Source organism: Triticum dicoccoides, chromosome 3A, assembly GCF_002162155.2.
Source record: "Triticum dicoccoides isolate Atlit2015 ecotype Zavitan chromosome 3A, WEW_v2.0, whole genome shotgun sequence".
Taxonomy (NCBI): Eukaryota; Viridiplantae; Streptophyta; class Magnoliopsida; order Poales; family Poaceae; genus Triticum; species Triticum dicoccoides.
The window spans coordinates 43,331,370-43,348,531 of record NC_041384.1 but is presented as its reverse complement, the minus strand read 5'-3'; the positions used below and the strand labels follow the sequence as shown (position 1 = coordinate 43,348,531).

The 17,162-nt window shown below is 45.9% G+C and overlaps 2 long non-coding RNA genes across 3 annotated transcripts; one reads left to right on the top strand and one right to left on the bottom strand.

The window, feature by feature from the left end:
• Nucleotides 1–262: 262 nt before the first annotated feature.
• Nucleotides 263–1,883, top strand: LOC119266948. Its single transcript, XR_005132239.1, has 3 exons — nucleotides 263–686; nucleotides 766–894; nucleotides 1,613–1,883. It is a non-coding gene; the product is annotated as an uncharacterized LOC119266948 (long non-coding RNA).
• Nucleotides 1,884–1,928: 45 nt separating this feature from the next.
• On the bottom strand, nucleotides 1,929–9,849 carry LOC119266949. Of its 2 annotated transcripts, none has more exons than XR_005132241.1 (4): nucleotides 9,731–9,849; nucleotides 9,468–9,621; nucleotides 9,092–9,182; nucleotides 1,929–2,285 (listed from the first exon to the last, which is right to left on the bottom strand). It is a non-coding gene; the product is annotated as an uncharacterized LOC119266949 (long non-coding RNA). The 2 variants fall into 2 exon arrangements; XR_005132240.1 differs by lacking the exon at nucleotides 1,929–2,285 and adding an exon at nucleotides 6,310–6,560.
• Nucleotides 9,850–17,162: the final 7,313 nt, after the last annotated feature.

The window sequence follows — 17,162 nt, the reverse complement described above, 5'->3', positions numbered from 1 at the left end:
GAGGTTCTTAGTACATGACCATATTGTTTGTCTCCTAACTCAATACTCGCTTGGGAGCCGAGTTTAAGAGGAGATGGCACATGATGCGTGTAGCCGGAGATGCATTGAGCATTTACTATTGTTGTAATTTGATCGCTTATTGCCTTTATAAATGTTTCTGTCCCGTGGCAACGTGCATCCAACTAGTAAGGGTATAATAGTCCTATCTGTCCCGCGTTTGACGCAACAAGGTGCGCAGGCCCAGGGAGGCCCAAGACAGAGCCACACATTCCATCTCTCATTCCTCTTACCCTCTTTCGTGGGCGATGCTAACCCTAGCGCCACCGGCGGCCGCCGCCACATCGCCTGCCACCAGCTCCGACCATGAATTCCAGTTTCTCCCACCATCAGCGCTCCTTCCCCAGGAGGTCTCATCCTTGGCTCTCGGATTAATCTCCGCTCCCACTCCGGCCGGGTCCCTCGTGACTCGTGAGACGGCTCCGAGGCTGCATCCACCGCCGTGCATGCCGCCCGCTGGAGGTTCCTCGGGCTCGGGAACGTGGAGGAGCACATGGTTGAGTACAACGGCAAGGGCGGGGTGGAAGGAGACTCCCTGCGCATGGAATGACCCTACTGGTTCATCTGCAACATAACTCCGGCCGCCAGAGCCTCAAGTTTGGTCTTCTCTTCTAAATCGATCCGTTTAGGTATTGCGCTTCTGGTTTTAGTAAAGAAATTATATTGTTTGCATCTGCCGTCTCTATATCATATCAATACTCTCTGCAGATCCCAAGTTCCCAACTAATCAAGAGATATGAGGACATGCAGGATGAAGGATGAAGGAGCCGCAGTTGTCAGTGCTGCGGTGGGCGAGCAAAGATGCAACTGGACATTAGTCAGGGACTGCAACATATGGTTAGCTTAATGACACACACTATGTCTTCATGCACATGCTTTGGGAGCAACAGGATCTGGACCTCCCCGCAACTGACTTCCACAAGGATGAGGTTGACCTGAAATTACCCTAATTTGTCAGACTGTCCAGCCAATAGAAAACTATGCACAGTTTATCTTTTATCTGCCCAGTTAAAATACTTTCGAAACAGCTTCACGCACGATACTTGTGCCCGACCTATGCACGACAAGCAAATCCAGTGGCTATTGTTGTTCTCAGTCATATGCATGTCCGGCTGGATTCCATCGTCGTCTACCTATCGTGCAAATTTGTCGTGTGTATAGCACAGCACCTCTCAAATACTTTAGTTTCCCCTTCGCCTGGCTCCTCAGTCCTAACTTTCCAGGGCTTTCCACTCTAACATAAGGAATTTTCAAGAATATTTAACTACTGGTATTTTTTATAAAGCAACTATTAATACCATAAAACAAGAAAAGGATCTTATTGTTTCTGGATAGGGCTATTGCGCAAATAAGTTGTGCATGAGTTCGCTATTATGTGATTCATTGTCTTCTCTACCTGATTTTAGTTGTTACACTTTACCATCGACATGATTGAAATTCAGCAAAAGAGAGTTCATTTTTAATCCACCACATGATTGACTCCAATTTATTTATTTGTATGTTATATGCAGAAAGACATAGTCGATCGATCCTAATTATCCTCTGTCCTTTGCAGGTCATGACGATGTTCTCCGAACTCTGATCTCTCTTCCGTGTTTTCAGACAACAATGACCAGTAGTAGTCCTTTGCACAATTTTACTTCTCTGTGTGCAGTTTAAAGCTAGGGGAAAAATGGGGGCATGAATACCCACATTGCTCTCATATCATCTCCATGGATGGAAAAGAGTACATATTGCAATCATTGTTCACCCTCTCCCTTTGTCGCGTGCGTTGTCTGAATCAACTTAAACTTAGCTGACAAAAAGGCTTCATGTCTCGATTTTCACCAGCCTTCACCTCTCTGCAGTTTTCTTGGCAAGAAAAGCCAACAAATAACTTAAACTTAGCTGACAAAAAGGCTTCATGTCTCGATTTTCACCAGCCTTTACCTCTCTGCAGTTTTCTTGGCAAGAAAAGCCAACAAATGTATGTGTTGATGGAATCTGGAGGTCTAGAAAAGGAAGCTATATTACCAACTTCTATTTATATTTTTGTGAGCCATGAGTACATGCACGCGATTGGTGGTCTAGCACAGAACTGGTTTGCTACTTCATGATGAGCAGGAAATGATTTACTGCTTCGTGATGAGCAGATTGAGTGGACCGACGATCTGCAGGATGTTTAAGGTTCAGGTTACTTCGGTGTGTGCTTCGGTCCTATCCTGACAGACTTGAGAGAGAACGGCTAGCTGCACAAAGGAACAGGTGTGGAGTTAATTGGTAACGATCGTCAGTAGAAGTTTTACTAAATTACCGTCATACTTCCAACCTATAGTTTACTAAAACTAACACTATCATATCAGGAAAAAAAAACTACAGTTTAATGTAAAATCACTGTTGGAGACGCGCATGTTCCAGTATAGTGTAAATGACATGTTTGTGCAAGCAGCACTATTTTTACGAGGAAATTTGAAGAGAAAACCAGTACTCACAAATGGTTCAGTTCAAGAGAAGGTTGGAACTGAAGATATATTGGAAATTATAATCCGATGATATGAAACATAGATAAAAATAATTATCACATCATTCCATCCTTTGGATAACAAAACTTGAAGTGAATGTCACTAAGGATACCTTTCATCCCGACCCGCGCGAAGATGGAAGACAAAAGGCCTACTAACGAACCATTCAACATCATCCTCGTTCTTAAGTTCTCGCTGCGTGCAGAATGATCATACTCGCTCAGGCTCACTAGTACCGATCTTAGTCGTCTGGGTTCACAAGAACAGATCTTAGTTCTTCAGGCCCACAAGCATTGCTCTTAGTATTTCGGGTCCACGAGTACTGGTCTTACTCATACGACCCCACAAGTACCACTCTTAGTCATTCATGCCCACAAGCACCACACTTACTCGTTCGCGCTCACAAGTATCAATCATAGTGTGTCGAGACTACCTGTTAAGGTAGTTGTGGTTTTAGATGGAGAGAAGTGCATTTTTCAATCCCGAACTCTTGCCCTAGTCTAATTTACAACCCCGAACTTCAATACCATCTAAATTACAACCCTCAACTCTCAAATCCGGTCAGGATTCAACCCTCCCCTCCTTGTTGACTGGTTTTGACCAGGGCGACCTGTTTTGACCAGTCAACGGGTCCAATCAGCATGCCACATTAGAAAAAAATTCAAAATTTCAAGAAAATATAATTAAAAATATGTAAGATCGAGAAAAAATCCGAAATAAAATTTCCCGGGGAAAAAGTTTGCGAAAAAAATTCAAGAACTTTTTCCTGTAATTTTCGGGAAAAAAATAAAAATAATATATTTTTTGGAAATTACTTTTTCTAGAAATTTTAACTTTTTTATTTTACATTTTTAAATATTTTTCTTGGGAATTTGAAAATTTTCACTGGAGTTTTTTTTATTTCAAGTATTCTTTGGTTTTTCATGGAAATATTGATAATTTTGTTTTTCGGAAATTCGTTTTTTTTTTCCCTGATTTTTTCCTGAAAATTTGAAAAATTTTATTTCTTTTCCTGGATTTTTTTGATTTTACAGATTTAAATTTTTTTGCTGACGTGGCATGCTGACTGGACCTGTTGAATGGTCAAAACCGGTCAACGGAGAGGAGAGGGTTGAATCCTAGCCGGTTTTGAGAGTTGGGGGTTGTAATTTAGACGGCATTGGAGTTTGGGGTTGTAAATTAGACCAGGGCAAGAGTTCGGGGTTGAAATATGCACTTCTCTCTTTTAGATGACTGGTAATGCTACTTGTGGGTCCGGACAACCCATACTTGTAGTTCTTCGTTAGGAGGACCCATAGTGCTAGTAGTGGGATAGGGCGACCCATAGTGTTAGTTGTGGGACCGGACGACTCATACTGGTGATTGTTGACTCAGACGATACATACTTGTAGTTTTGGGTTCAGACGACCCATATGATGTTACTTGTGGGATTGAAAGACTCATAGTGTTAGTAGTGGGATTGAGAGCATCTCCAGCCGCGCCCCCAAGGACCCCCAGGCGTATTTTCGTCCGCCGTCGCCAAAAAATCAGCTCAGTCGCGCCCCCAAGAGCCCAGTTTTCGCCGGCTCGGGCCGAAATTGGCGCCGGCGGACCCAACCCGAACCCGGTGTGCTGGGGGTCGCTCGGGGGCGCCGGACGAATCCTTTTTGGCACGAAGAGCCGCGGGCCCGCCGCGTCAGCGACTCTACTTTCTTCTCGCCCCTTCGTCGTCCTCATCGCCTCGTTTCCCGCGGCGAATCAATGCCAAAGCTGCCGCGCGCTGCCGCGCCGGTCAGCCTCCATTGATGCCTGACGGGCGGCGCAGTGAAGGCTGGGCGACGCGTCCCTCGGCCGCCACGCAATCACGCCACGCGTAACGGGCTCCGCCTATAAAAGCCGACTGCAAGCGCGCCGGAGTGACTCACCCCGATCATCCACCGACGACGCGCTCATTTCTCCCCCTTTCCTCCTCTCGCCGTCACCAGTTGAGAAAGCATGGCCGAGCGTTTCCCAGGCGCCGTCATCTGCACGAGGACGAGGCTCGCCTCCTTTTCGAGGCCGAGTACCCGGTCCCGCCGGACATGCGGGTGCCCGGGGCGTGGAGGATCAGCGCCGGCGGCGTGCCGGTGCCCCCGGTACCCACCGGCCGGCGCGGCGTGCGGAGATCGCACGCATCCGCTCGTCCCTGCCGCGTGCGGCGAGGGAGGGGCCCCGGTACGTCCCCGACAGCCCAATCTGGGAGCCGTACTTCTGCCGCCGGCACGACGAGCAGCTCAAGGCCACCAACGGCGTCGTGCCCTCCGGCAGGTTCAACGCCGACGACCGGCGTCGGTGGTGGGGCGTGCCCAGGCGCATGTTGGAGTCCGTCCTCGAGTACATCGAGGGCGGCAACATGTCGTGCCTCGAGTACCTCGCTCCCCCGTCCTTCTCACGCCGCCGGGGAAGCTCCTGGACGCCGAGGCACATGGAGACCGGGGTGTCCTCCTCCTCGTCCGGCGGCTCTCCCTGCCTCCACCTCCGCCCCGTCAAGCCGGAGCCCCAGGACACGCCTGTCAGCGCGCGTACCCGCAGCTCCGGCGCCCTCGTCGAGCCCAAGGTGGAGTCCAGCCTCCCCCCGAAGTACGAGGAGATAGCCCGGCGCGGCTTCTCCGACGAGGACGCCATGCGGTGGTCGCACGACGACTACCTGCGCGAGGAGATGGTCCGGCAGCGCCGGGCCCTGGAGGAGATCGCCGCCCGCAAACGTGGGTGCGAGGACGAGGACGGTGTCGTCGTCCTCGATAGCGACGACGACGACGCCCCTGGACCGTCCAACCCGTCGCGCCAACCGGGGGAGGGATGCAGCAGGGACGGCGGAGGCGTAGGCGGGGGCGACGATGACGGCGGCGGTGACTACACGCGGTTCTACAGCCTCCTCGGCATGTAGAACCGCGTGGGGGGGCGGCGAGGCGGGCGGCGAGGAAGACGGCGGGGTAGCCCGCGCTAGTTTTTTTCTTTTTTTTGTAAAAATATGTTTAAATTTGAATGAACTCGCCCGTGTTTGCGTTGTGTTTGCGCCGAATTTAAATATTTTAAAAACCCGTGGGGGGCCGCGACTGGGGGGCATCACGCCCCCAGTGCGCGGTTTAGCGCTGGTGCGCCCTCAGGGGGCGATTTTTTGCCCCTCCTGAGGGGCCAATGGCTGGAAATGCCTTGAAACGACCCATAGTTCTAGTTGTGTGCCTACAAATACCATTATGGCTCGTCCGGGCCATCAATACCATCCCGTGCCCCTCTACGGCATCCGGGACACCAATACCATCTCGTGCCCCTCTACGGCATCCGGGACACCAATACCATACCGTGCCCCTCTACGGCATCCGAGACACCAATACCACTACTAGTCACTCTGAGTCGCCAAGCTCACAAGTACCGGTCGTAGTTATCCGAGGTCAAAGTACTGCCCTTAGTCGTCCGGACTCACAAGTACAGCTCTACATCGTCCAGGGTTGCAAGTACCGCTTTGAGGCATTCGGGCTCACAAGTACGAATATTACTCGTTCGGGCTCACAAGTATCAGTCTCAATAGTCTTAGTCATCCGGGCCCATAAGTGTCGATAATACCACCTTGAGTTGTCGTACCTATTTTAGGTGATTTCATACATTATTTACGCCCCACAAGTTGCCACTGCATCACAAGTGTTCTCCAAGTATTTGAAAAAAGAACTTCAGCCTCTCTCTGAACTAGGAACCGATGGATAGTTATCAACAAAAATATGGACTACAGTATAGATTAAAGAATTGATGGAAGAACCAGTTGCTGGTTCCAGCTCATGACAAATCATATATATCAAGTTTCCTTGTTTAGCTACAGAATACTGATAGGGAAATGCATATGTACAATAACTTTTTCTAGACAAAATATAGTAACTGCAAAGTAGACGAGTCTTTTCCTTGCCAATCCATCTCTCTCCATTATTCAGATATTATTCCCAGAAGCTCAGTTCCAGGAAAGGAAGCACACCATAGGGCCTTCAGTTCGTCCTGATAGAGCAAAAAATAAGATGACACCTAATTAATTAGATCCAATTTATGAAGTGGCATCTTGTATCAAAGCTTGCAAAAAAAAGCACACCAACTTGATTAAAAAAAAGAGTCAATTACACTGTTGGTGCTACAACTTGGCATAAACGGTCACTTTGGTGCTAGAAGTTATGGCGTACATCGAAGTGGTGCAAAAACTTGACATTGACGTGCAATTGTCTTTTAGTTTTCGCCTCTTAGGTTACAGGCAGACCCACTTCTCATATTGAGGTTACAAAATTTCCATGTCAATTGGTATTTTTTAAAAGAAAATAATATTTCGAGGGTGTTTTTGAAAAAATCAGCCCACACGTCCCTTTTCTCTAGTCTAGTCGCTGACAGCTGGCCCCACGCGTCTGGTCAGCACCGACTCCGTATATAAACGAGATAAACACCGTATTTGCACGTCAATGCCAAGTTTTTGCACCACTTCGATGTACGCCACAACTTCTAGCACCAAAGTGACCGTTTATGCCAAGTTGTAGCACCAACAATGTAATTGACTCTTTTTTTTAATCAAGTTGATGTGCTATTTTTTGCAAGCTTTGATACAAGATGCCACTTCATAAATTGGATCTAATTAATTAGGTGTCATCTTATTTTTTGCTCTATCAGGACGAACTGAAGGCCCTATGGTGTGCTTCCTTTCCTGGAACTGAGCTTCTGGGAATAATATCTGAACAATGGAGAGAGATGGGTTGGCAAGGAAAAGACTCGTCTACTTTGCAGTTACTATATTTTGTCTAAAAAAAGTTACTGTACATATGCATTTCCCTATCAGTATTCTGTAGCTAAACGAGGAAACTTGATATATATGATTTGTCATGAGCCGGAACCAGCAACTGGTTCTTCCATCAATTCTTTAATCTGTACTATAATCCATATTTTTGTTGATAACTATCCATCGGTTCCTAGTTCAGAGAGAGGCTGAAGTTCTTTTTTCAAATACTAGGAGAACACTTGACCAGAGAAAAGGGACGTGTGGGCTGATTTTTTCAAAAACACCCTCGAAATATTATTTTCTTTAAAAAAATACCAATTGACGTGGAAATTTTGTAAACTCAATATGAGAAGTGGGTCCGCCTGTAACCTAAGAGGCGAAAACTAAAAGACAATTGCAGCGCCAAGTCTCAAACACAACACCTCGACCAGGAACTGGAGCCGGCAAACCACTCCAAACATAATGTTCTATCGGCACAAACCGGATAACAACATTTTATGTATTTGACCTCGGTGCTGGAGGAGGTTAAATGGGCTGCAGATCTTCCGGCCCAGTTGGCACCTATTAGTTAAAAATAACTGTAGAAAGTATCTAAATTATATTTGCCTTAAAATTCCAAATTATAATCTCAGTAATAAAAATAATAAATTATTTTAAAACATTGTTCACCTATTAAGTTAAAATACTCATAATAATAATTTACTAATTATATAAATGTTTGCATAATTTATAATAAAAAGATAAATTACAATTTCAAAATATTATTTTAGTTATTCAACATTTTCAATAATTATATTAAAAAATTGTATATTTTAAATATAAGACTCGATTGTGTAATATTATGTATTCATTAAACATTTTAATTTTTATTAAATGTCTATATTAACTAAATACTTTTTATATCATACACGGATGTATATTTAAATGCTACCTCTCCCACGTCTGTGTATCATACATATAATTTTTATTAATTACATTTTACAAATATTTTTTAAAAAAAGAACAGGTGCATAATGGGCCGAACTATCTGCGGCCCATATAAGCTCCGCATGCAGCCAAGTTAATTATATATACAAGCTTTTTTTTTGCGGGTGAATTATATATACAAGCTTGTTACCCGTGCTAAACAAGCCAACGTAAAGGTGTGTTGGTTAGCTGTATTGATTTAACAGATTTGTTCTAGGGTTCGATACCTGCCATCCTTAGTTTTAATTTAGTTTAATTTTCAATCTCTGATGACAGGCGGGACCCACTGGTCGGTGAGAAAAAGGCCACCTCTACAACGTCAACAGGGGCTCTTTTGTGAATTTTTTATCTCGAGGGTGTTTCTCAAAAAAATCAGGCCATAAGCCCCTTCTCTCTGGTCTAGTGGCTGACAGCGGGCCCCATATGCCTAGTCAGCAATGACTAGGTATACAAACGAGATAAGCATTGTATTTGCATGCCAATGTCAAGTTTTTGCACCACTTCAATGTACCCCGCAACTTCTAGCACCAAAGTGATCGTTTATGCCAAGTTGTAGCACCACTAGTGTAATTGACTCTAAAAAAAACATGAAAACAGCACTACCAAACTTCAGTAACGATGTCAATATTCTGAAGTGTCAGTGTGTCAACTACTCTCCTTGTACTGAAAGATTAGTTGAGGAAATTTTTTTTGTACCAAGAAATAGCAAACACCATCTTCACAACAGAACAAATATGGGATATCAAATTTCTAAACTACACTCCGTGTGAACAGTTCGGTAGTAATATTAAGCAAAAACAAGTACCTGATGCTCTCTGTATGAACTCTCATAATGAACTCTCTGTATGAACTATCATAATGAACTTCTATCCAGTTCTGTAACCTCAGTAGGCACTCTTCATGGAATAGACAAAAAATAAAAAATATTACGGAGGGAGTACTTCACAACACTATCATGTATTAGTAAGCTTAAGAAAACAAAAAATTTAGGCGAGGAAGAATTAATTATATTCACAATAGCATTTAGCCAATTAATTGATGCAATGCAACACATACGCAACAAGTGTATATGCGAGATCGACATGCGGATCAGGAATCCCGAGATGAACCTCGGGTACACTAAGCAAAAAACAAGCTAACCAAGAGAATTAGTTCAGGCAGACCAATCTCAACACACTTACCTGCGTATTTGTAGTTCAAGCATAAGGAGTATGTATGCGTACACAAATATCCAGTGCAGACAAAATGCTCAAATCATATCGATGGAAAACCCCGTTCATAAAGTCCAAAGCCAACTACCCTGTCAAAGGAGCAGCTGACAATGGACTCAGATACCTGAAACAAAAGCAGTAGTAAAATAAAACTTCGTGAGTGATTGCAAGTTAAATCACTATTTCTGCTAGATCTCTTCTTGCTTCAGTAACTCTGGATCATCTCTTCCTACCTGGCAACATTACGCCAAAGGCTGCTGAAACCAACTATGATCTGTAGTGAGAAGCAATAATCAAAGGACCTTGTGTTCCACGCATGATTCAGAGGATACAAAATCTGAATCTCCTACACCTGATGCAGAGAGAAAAAGGGTCAAGAACTCCACGATTCAAACCAGGCTGGGAAATCGCAAGGAGGGATGCGCTCGCCTGATGGACGACTAGGGGCGACATTTGGACGATGGACGCTGCAGCAATGAGGAAGAGGATTGGGCGCTGCGACGGGGAGGAACATGGCCGGAGCGCTGCGGGAGGTAGCCGGGGAGGTTGCTGGAGGGGAGTATTCCAGGCGGGGAGCCATCGTATCTTCAACCTGCCGCTGGGACGGCCTTGCCGGAGCGGCCGCCGAACCGGCGCTGTATGAGAACCAGGGATGCCTCGGCGGTCAACTGCCTCTTGGACGCCCACCGGTCCACCATCGCGCGACCTCCTCAGCCTTCATGGGGCCACCGGTGGCCTTTCTCTCCCTCTCCTCCATTCCACGGCCGCCGAACCGGCGCAGGGTGCTCCTCCTCTTCCTCTGGACGGCTACCGCCGACGTGCGCTCGATCTAGTTCTTGACGGCGAGGAACCACGACCGCATCAGACGTCGGTCCTCGAGCCCCCTGGGACCCCTCCGCCGCCGCCACCGCCGGGGTCATCGGCTCCACCTCCTCGCCCCAGCGGCCATCCTCGCCGACCGCCTCTGCCGCCGCCACCGTCGGGGTCATCGGCAACTCCTATCCTACCCTGATGCTTCGGACAGATAGGGGAACAGTCGATCAGCATTGACTGACATTGGACGGATCTACCCTTTTAGAAAATGACTAGCCCCACCATAATTTTGTAATGGTCCCACTATTATTTGTAATTTCATGTAATTTTAGTCTCGTAACTTTTATTTCTGCACCGTTTGATCGTAGTGAATGGACGGTCCCTAAAATTGCCAATCACTGTAACAGTTTTATTTGATAAAACACAACATGTGGGCGCTGCTTTCAATCATTCACAGAAAAATCCCAGAAACAGAAGTTCGAGGTACAGAAAATATAATAAAAGTCTAAACTATTCCGAAAAGAAAGAGGACAAGGTGATCAGCTATACATGGAAAGAAAATGCACTTACAAAGGTAGCGCAGCGTATGCATCATGGAAAGAAGATTTTCTGTCCGTGCCTCAACAAAACGAATGACGCAATGACAAATCAAACGTCAGATTTTTTTTGACCATGAAAAATCAAACATTTTCCATGGCAATTATAGTGAATCAGCAATTGACAAGTCAGACATGAAAAACATGAAATTATTTACCCTGGTTAAAAATCCGGTGTCACAGAGATGTGGTCCATATTCTCATACGCTTTGCGTGATCATATATATAGCTAGCATGATATTTATATATGACATATCCATTTTTCTCCATTTTCATATAGTTTTTTTTTATCATTTGATTCATTGAGTTATGAGTACATTCAAAAGTGTGTTGATCATTCATGTACGGTGTTGCTCTTACCAAAAAAGTAATAGGAAAAAAGAGAGATCAAACACAAAAGACACCATGAAGGTGTCCAAAAAAAGGATGAGAGGGAGCAACACCATGATCCGTTTTAGTATGCACTAAGTGCTTCAAAGTAGTACCAATTCTTAGTAAAAGTTCTAAAGTGCTCCATTGTACCATTATTGCATTATAATAAAAAAAATCATGATCTTCATGTTTTATATACTAGGGGGACTTTACATTATAAAATTTGGCTTATATATTGCAGTGATGGGCTTCCTAAAATGCTTTCGGCCTTCATGATCAAGCAAGTTGGATGCACCCGTAGTGTCTTGCAAGTGCATGGCTTTATCTATTTTAAAGTAAGAGTATCGATCCCATGATGAGATGAGGAAATGATCTTTTGCCTCTTGTAGAGGTTTTGTCGGAATGTGCGTACATTTTTTTAGATACCAAGCAAAAGCAATGCGGAAGTCGAAGTATTGCAAGAGTGTGTGAACAAGAATTACAGTGTGCCAAAATATATAGTAACTTGGAACAAAAGAGTAATGGAAATGATGGAAATTGCAATAGGGCTATCAAGATTCAACACTAGTTCTTATGTTACTTAATTGTACGAAAACACAATTCTTGGTTCTCGTATGTAATCCTTATTAAATGTGTATCGTGTTTGTGGAGCCAATGACCAGATACCTGCATATTGTTGCATCTCCATGTCGTGCACGCCACCACCACGCCTGGATCGCTGGTGATGTTGCTTCTACGAGCGAGTCAGTTGTCTTCTCCTGCGAAAAAGCGGGTCATTAGAGCGGTAAGGGCTGTCATGGACTTTGGTTTTTCTTGACCGAGGCGGCGGGTGAGCCACTCATCCCGGACGTTGTGTTTGAAGGCCGCGAGAGCTTCGGCGTCCGGACAATCGACAATTTGGTTCTTCTTAATTAGGAATCTAGTCCAGAGCTTCCTGGCTGACTCTCCGGGCTGCTGGATGATGTGACTTAAGTCATATGTATCTGGTGGCCGGACATATGTACCTTGGAAGTTATCGCGAAAGGCGTCTTCCAGGTCTTCCCAGCTGCCAACGGAGTTCTCTGGAAGGCTGTTGAGCCAGATGTCCAATATTTTGGTCTGTGAATATTTTTAGTTGGTCCAGTAATATTCCGTAATATATTCAGATGTCAAATATTTAGGTGTGTGAATATTTTTAGTTTGTCATGCTGCACGCCTCGCGCGTCTGGTTGCGGCCACAGATATCTCTACACGCCTCGCCATTGACGCATCTTTGCTCACGTGCTTAGTGGACCGATGGAGGCCCGAGACCCACATGTTTCACTTCCGTTGAGGAGAGATGGCAACTACTCTAGAGGACGTGTCACTTTTGTTGGGACTCCCCTTGGCGGGTCATGCCATAGGACCGTTGGAGGCACCGGCTGCTTGGGAGCAGGAAATTGCACAACGTTTCCGAGATGTTTACCCTGATGCTCCGGCCTTAGTCTCGGAGCCTTACGGACCTAAGTTTGACTGGTTGCTCCATTTCTAGGTTAGTTCACCAGCCTCATATTTTTATTTGTCATGCATCTGGTTCTACATATGCCTTCTCTATTTACTAACTGTCTCTATTTACTTACTGACTACAGATCTAGAAGTTCCCGGGGTATCCACAAGTCCCCTTGACTGCGACACAGATCACTCGAAGCCTGGAGACATACCTACTGTGGCTTATTGATAACCCACAAGTATAGGGGATCGCAACAGTTTTCGAGGGTAGAGTATTCAACCCTAATTTATTGATTCGACACATGGGGAGCCAAACAATATTTGTGAGTATTAGCAGTTGAGTTGCCAATTCAACCACACCTGGAAACTTAATATCTGCATCAGAGTGATCAGTGGCACGGTAATATGATGGTCTGATAGCAGTAGCAAACAATAGCATCAGTAGTAACAATGACAACAGTGATTTTGTAGCAGTTGTAACGGCAGCAGCAACAGTAGTAACTTAGCACAGATCAATATAGGAAAAACTCGTAGGCATTGGACCGGTGACATATGGTGGATGACATTTATCATGTAACAGTTATAACCTAGGGCGACACAAAACTAGCTCCAGTTCATCGATGTAATGTAGGCATGTATTTCGTATATAGTCATACATGCTTGCGATAAGAATTTGCATGGCATCTTTTATCCTACCCTCCCGTGGCAGCGGGTCCATACGGAAACTAAGGGATATTAAGGCCTCCTTTTAATAGAGAACCAAAACAAAGCATTAACACATAGTGAATACATGAACTCCTCAAACTACGGTAATCACCGGAAAGAATCCCGATTATTGTCACTTTGGGGTATGCGGATCATAACACGTAATAGGTGACTATAACTTGCAAGATCAGATCAAGAACATAGATATAATCATGAAAACATAAACGGTTCAGATCTGAAATCATGGCACCCGGGCCCTAGTGACAAGCATTAAGCATAGCAAAGTCATAGCAACATCAATCTCAGAACATAGTGGATACTAGGGATCAAATCCTAACAAAACTAACTTGATTACATAATAGATATCATCCAACCCATCATCGTCTAGCAAGCCTACGAAGGAATTTACTCACGCCCGGTGGTGAGCATCATGAGATTGGCGATGAAGAAGGGTTGATGATGACGACGGCGACGAATCCCCCTCTCCGGAGCCCCGAACGGACTCTAGATCAGGCCTCCCGATGAAGAACAGGAGGTGGCGGCGGCTGTGTCTCGTGAAACGCAGTGAAACTTTCTCTCTTATTTTTTCTCCGGAAATAGGAATTTATAGTCCAGGAATTAGGGTCGGCGGAGCCACGAGGGCCCCACAAGCCACCAGGGCGCGCCTGGCACCTGGGGCGCGCCCTGGTGTCTTGTGGACCCAGGGTGGCCCCTCTCTGGTGGTTCTTCGCTCCAGTATTTTTATATATTATATAAAAATTCTCCCGAAAGTTTCGTCCAATTCTGAGAATTTTTATTTCTGCACAAAAACAACATCATCGCAATTCTGCTGAAAACAACGTCAGTCTGGATTAGTTCAATTCAAATCATGCAAATTAGGGGCCAAAACAATGGCAAAAGTGTTTGGAAAATTAGATACGTTGGAGTATCACTTCTCGGGAAGGTGATGTTCACAGAGAATGGAGGGAAAGGGTTGGCGGGAAAGAATGACGACAAAGGGTTGGCGGGAAGGATAATGCCGGAACATATGGAGGGAAAGGTTGCGGGAAATTGCGGTTAACTAGGGAAAGGGTGGCGGGATAAAATTATGGTCAAAATATGGTTCCATGTAGCCGTCGGTTGAAAATTTTGGTCTCATGCAGCTGTCGAGTTTGCCTAAGCCGATTTGAACTAATCGGTTTCGGCGAAGCTGATTACTACTAATTGGTTTCGGCTAAACCGATTAGTAGTAACCAGCTTCGGCTGACTGATGCTTATTAGCATTAAAATTAATAGGTTAATTAAAGAGATAATCCTCCCATTGTAATCTGTACGTCGGTTGCATTTGATGAAGCTATGTACCTAGGGTAGGATCATGGACCTGTTCTAACTGCCCTACCCAAGGACATCTCTAGAAGAAACCACCTTTCAATCGACTTGGAGGTGTTCCACTCGACAGACTCGAAGACGCTCGACCAAGAAGCAATCACTCGACCAAGATCCAACCACTCGACGGCCAGGAGACCTGAAGTCACTCCGCACGCTAACGGTCGGTCATTAAGTAGCTTTTATGGTCATCATAGCACTTTATTACTAGCGTTACCGGTAACGCCCTGCCTTAATGTACATTGAACCCTTTGTAACGTGGGCTAGCCGGGGTCCTCGCGCACTCTATATAAGCCACCCCCTCCTCCGAGACAAGGGTTCGCACCTCTGTAACCCATATTCATATAATCCAGTCGACCGCCTCTGGGCTCCGAGACGTAGGGCTATTACTTCCTCCGAGAAGGGCCTGAACTCGTAAACCTTGTGTGCTTACAACTTCTCCACAGCTAAGATCTTGCCTCTCTATACTTACCCCCTACACTACTGTCAGACTTAGAACCACGACAGTTGGCGCCCACCGTGGAGAAGTTGCGACTTTTTTCCGACCCGAATCATCATGGTTTTCGGCGGAGTTTCGGTGGAGGGCCGCGAGATCCGTCTCGGCGCGCTCACGTTCATCGTCGACGACTCTGCTTGGCTCCAGGAGGCTCCGCTCGACGTGGACGCACTCCCTGCTCGTGGGGCAACGCACTTTAGCGCGTGCGTCTGCGGCGTTCTCCTGCGGCAACCGTCGACCCCCTGTCGGTCGGCTCCTGTGTTGTCCTCACTCCCCGTTTCCCGTCGGCGCAAGCGTTCCGGTCGGTCTAGACTTCAGCGGTGGATGAGGCACGCGGTGGCGCGTCAGTCGGCCACTCCCCAGGTCGCGGCGATCGAGCCCGACGAATCCCTCTATGGCATGTTCGACCTGTCGACTGGCTCCGCAGAGACCGCATCTGAGTGCGACAGCAGCGATCCGGCGGTGGAGGTTCTTGTAGGATCAAAAGTATGTCTAGAGGGGGGTGATTAGACTACTTGACCAAATAAAAACTTAACCTTTTCCCAATTTTAGTTCTTGGCAGATTTTTGCTATTGTAGGACAAGTCAAGCAATCATCACACAATTCAAGCAAGCATGCAAAGAGTATATTGGCAGCGGAAAGTAAAGCATGCAACTTGAAAGAAAGTAAAGGGAAGGGTTTGGAGAATTCAAACGCAATTGGAGACACGGATGTTTTTCCCGTGGTTCGGATAGGTGGTGCTATCCTACATCCACGTTGATGAAGACTTCAACCCACAAAGGGTAACGGTTGCGCGAGTCCACGAAGGGCTCCACCCACAAAGGGTAACGGTTGCGCGAGTCCACGGAGGGCTCCACCCACGAAGGGTCCACGAAGAAGCAACCACCCACAAAGGGTCCACAAAGAAGCAACCTTGTCTATCCCACCATGGCCATCGCCCACAAAGGACTTGCCTCACTAGCGGTAGATCTTCACGAAGTAGGCGATCTCCTTGCCCTTACAAACTCCTTGGTTCAACTCCACAATCTTGTCGGAGGCTCCCAAGTGACACCTAGCCAATCTAGGAGACACCACTCTCCAAGAAGTAACAAATGGTGTGTAGGTAATGAACTCCTTGCTCTTGTGCTTCAAATGATAGTCTCCCCAACACTCAACTCTCTCTCATAGGATTTGGATTTTGTGGAAAGAAGATTTGAGTGGAAAGCAACTTGGGGAAGGCTAGAGATCAAGATTCATATGGTAGGAATGGAATATCTTGGTCTCAACACATGAGTAGGTGGTTCTCTCTCAGAACATATGAGTTGGAATTGTGTATGTGTTCTGATGGCTCTCTCTACGAATGAAGAGGAGGTGGAGGGGTATATATATAGCCTCCACACAAAATCCAACCGTTACATACAGTTTTCCAATCTCGGTGGGACCGAATCAACAAACTCGGTCGGATCGAAAATGTAAACCTAGTGACCGTTAGAGATTTTTGGTGGGACTGACATGCAACTCGGTAGGACCGATATGGTTAGGGTTTGGGCATAACGTAATCTCGGTGAGACCGATTACACAAACTCGGTGAGACCGAATTTGGTAATTAGCTAACCAGAGAGTTGGTCAGGCAAACTCGGTGGGACCGATTTGCTCTTTCGGTGAGACCGAAAAGTTACAGAAGGGAAACACTGAATTTACATTGCAATCTCGGTGGGACCGATTCGCTCTTTCGGTGAGACCGAAAAGTTACGAAAGGGAAACAGAGAGTTTGCAATCCCATCTCAGTGAGACCGAGATCCCTATCGGTAGAACCGAATTGCTAGGGTTTGGCAGTGGCTTATGACAAGTGAAAGTCGGTGGCGCCGGATA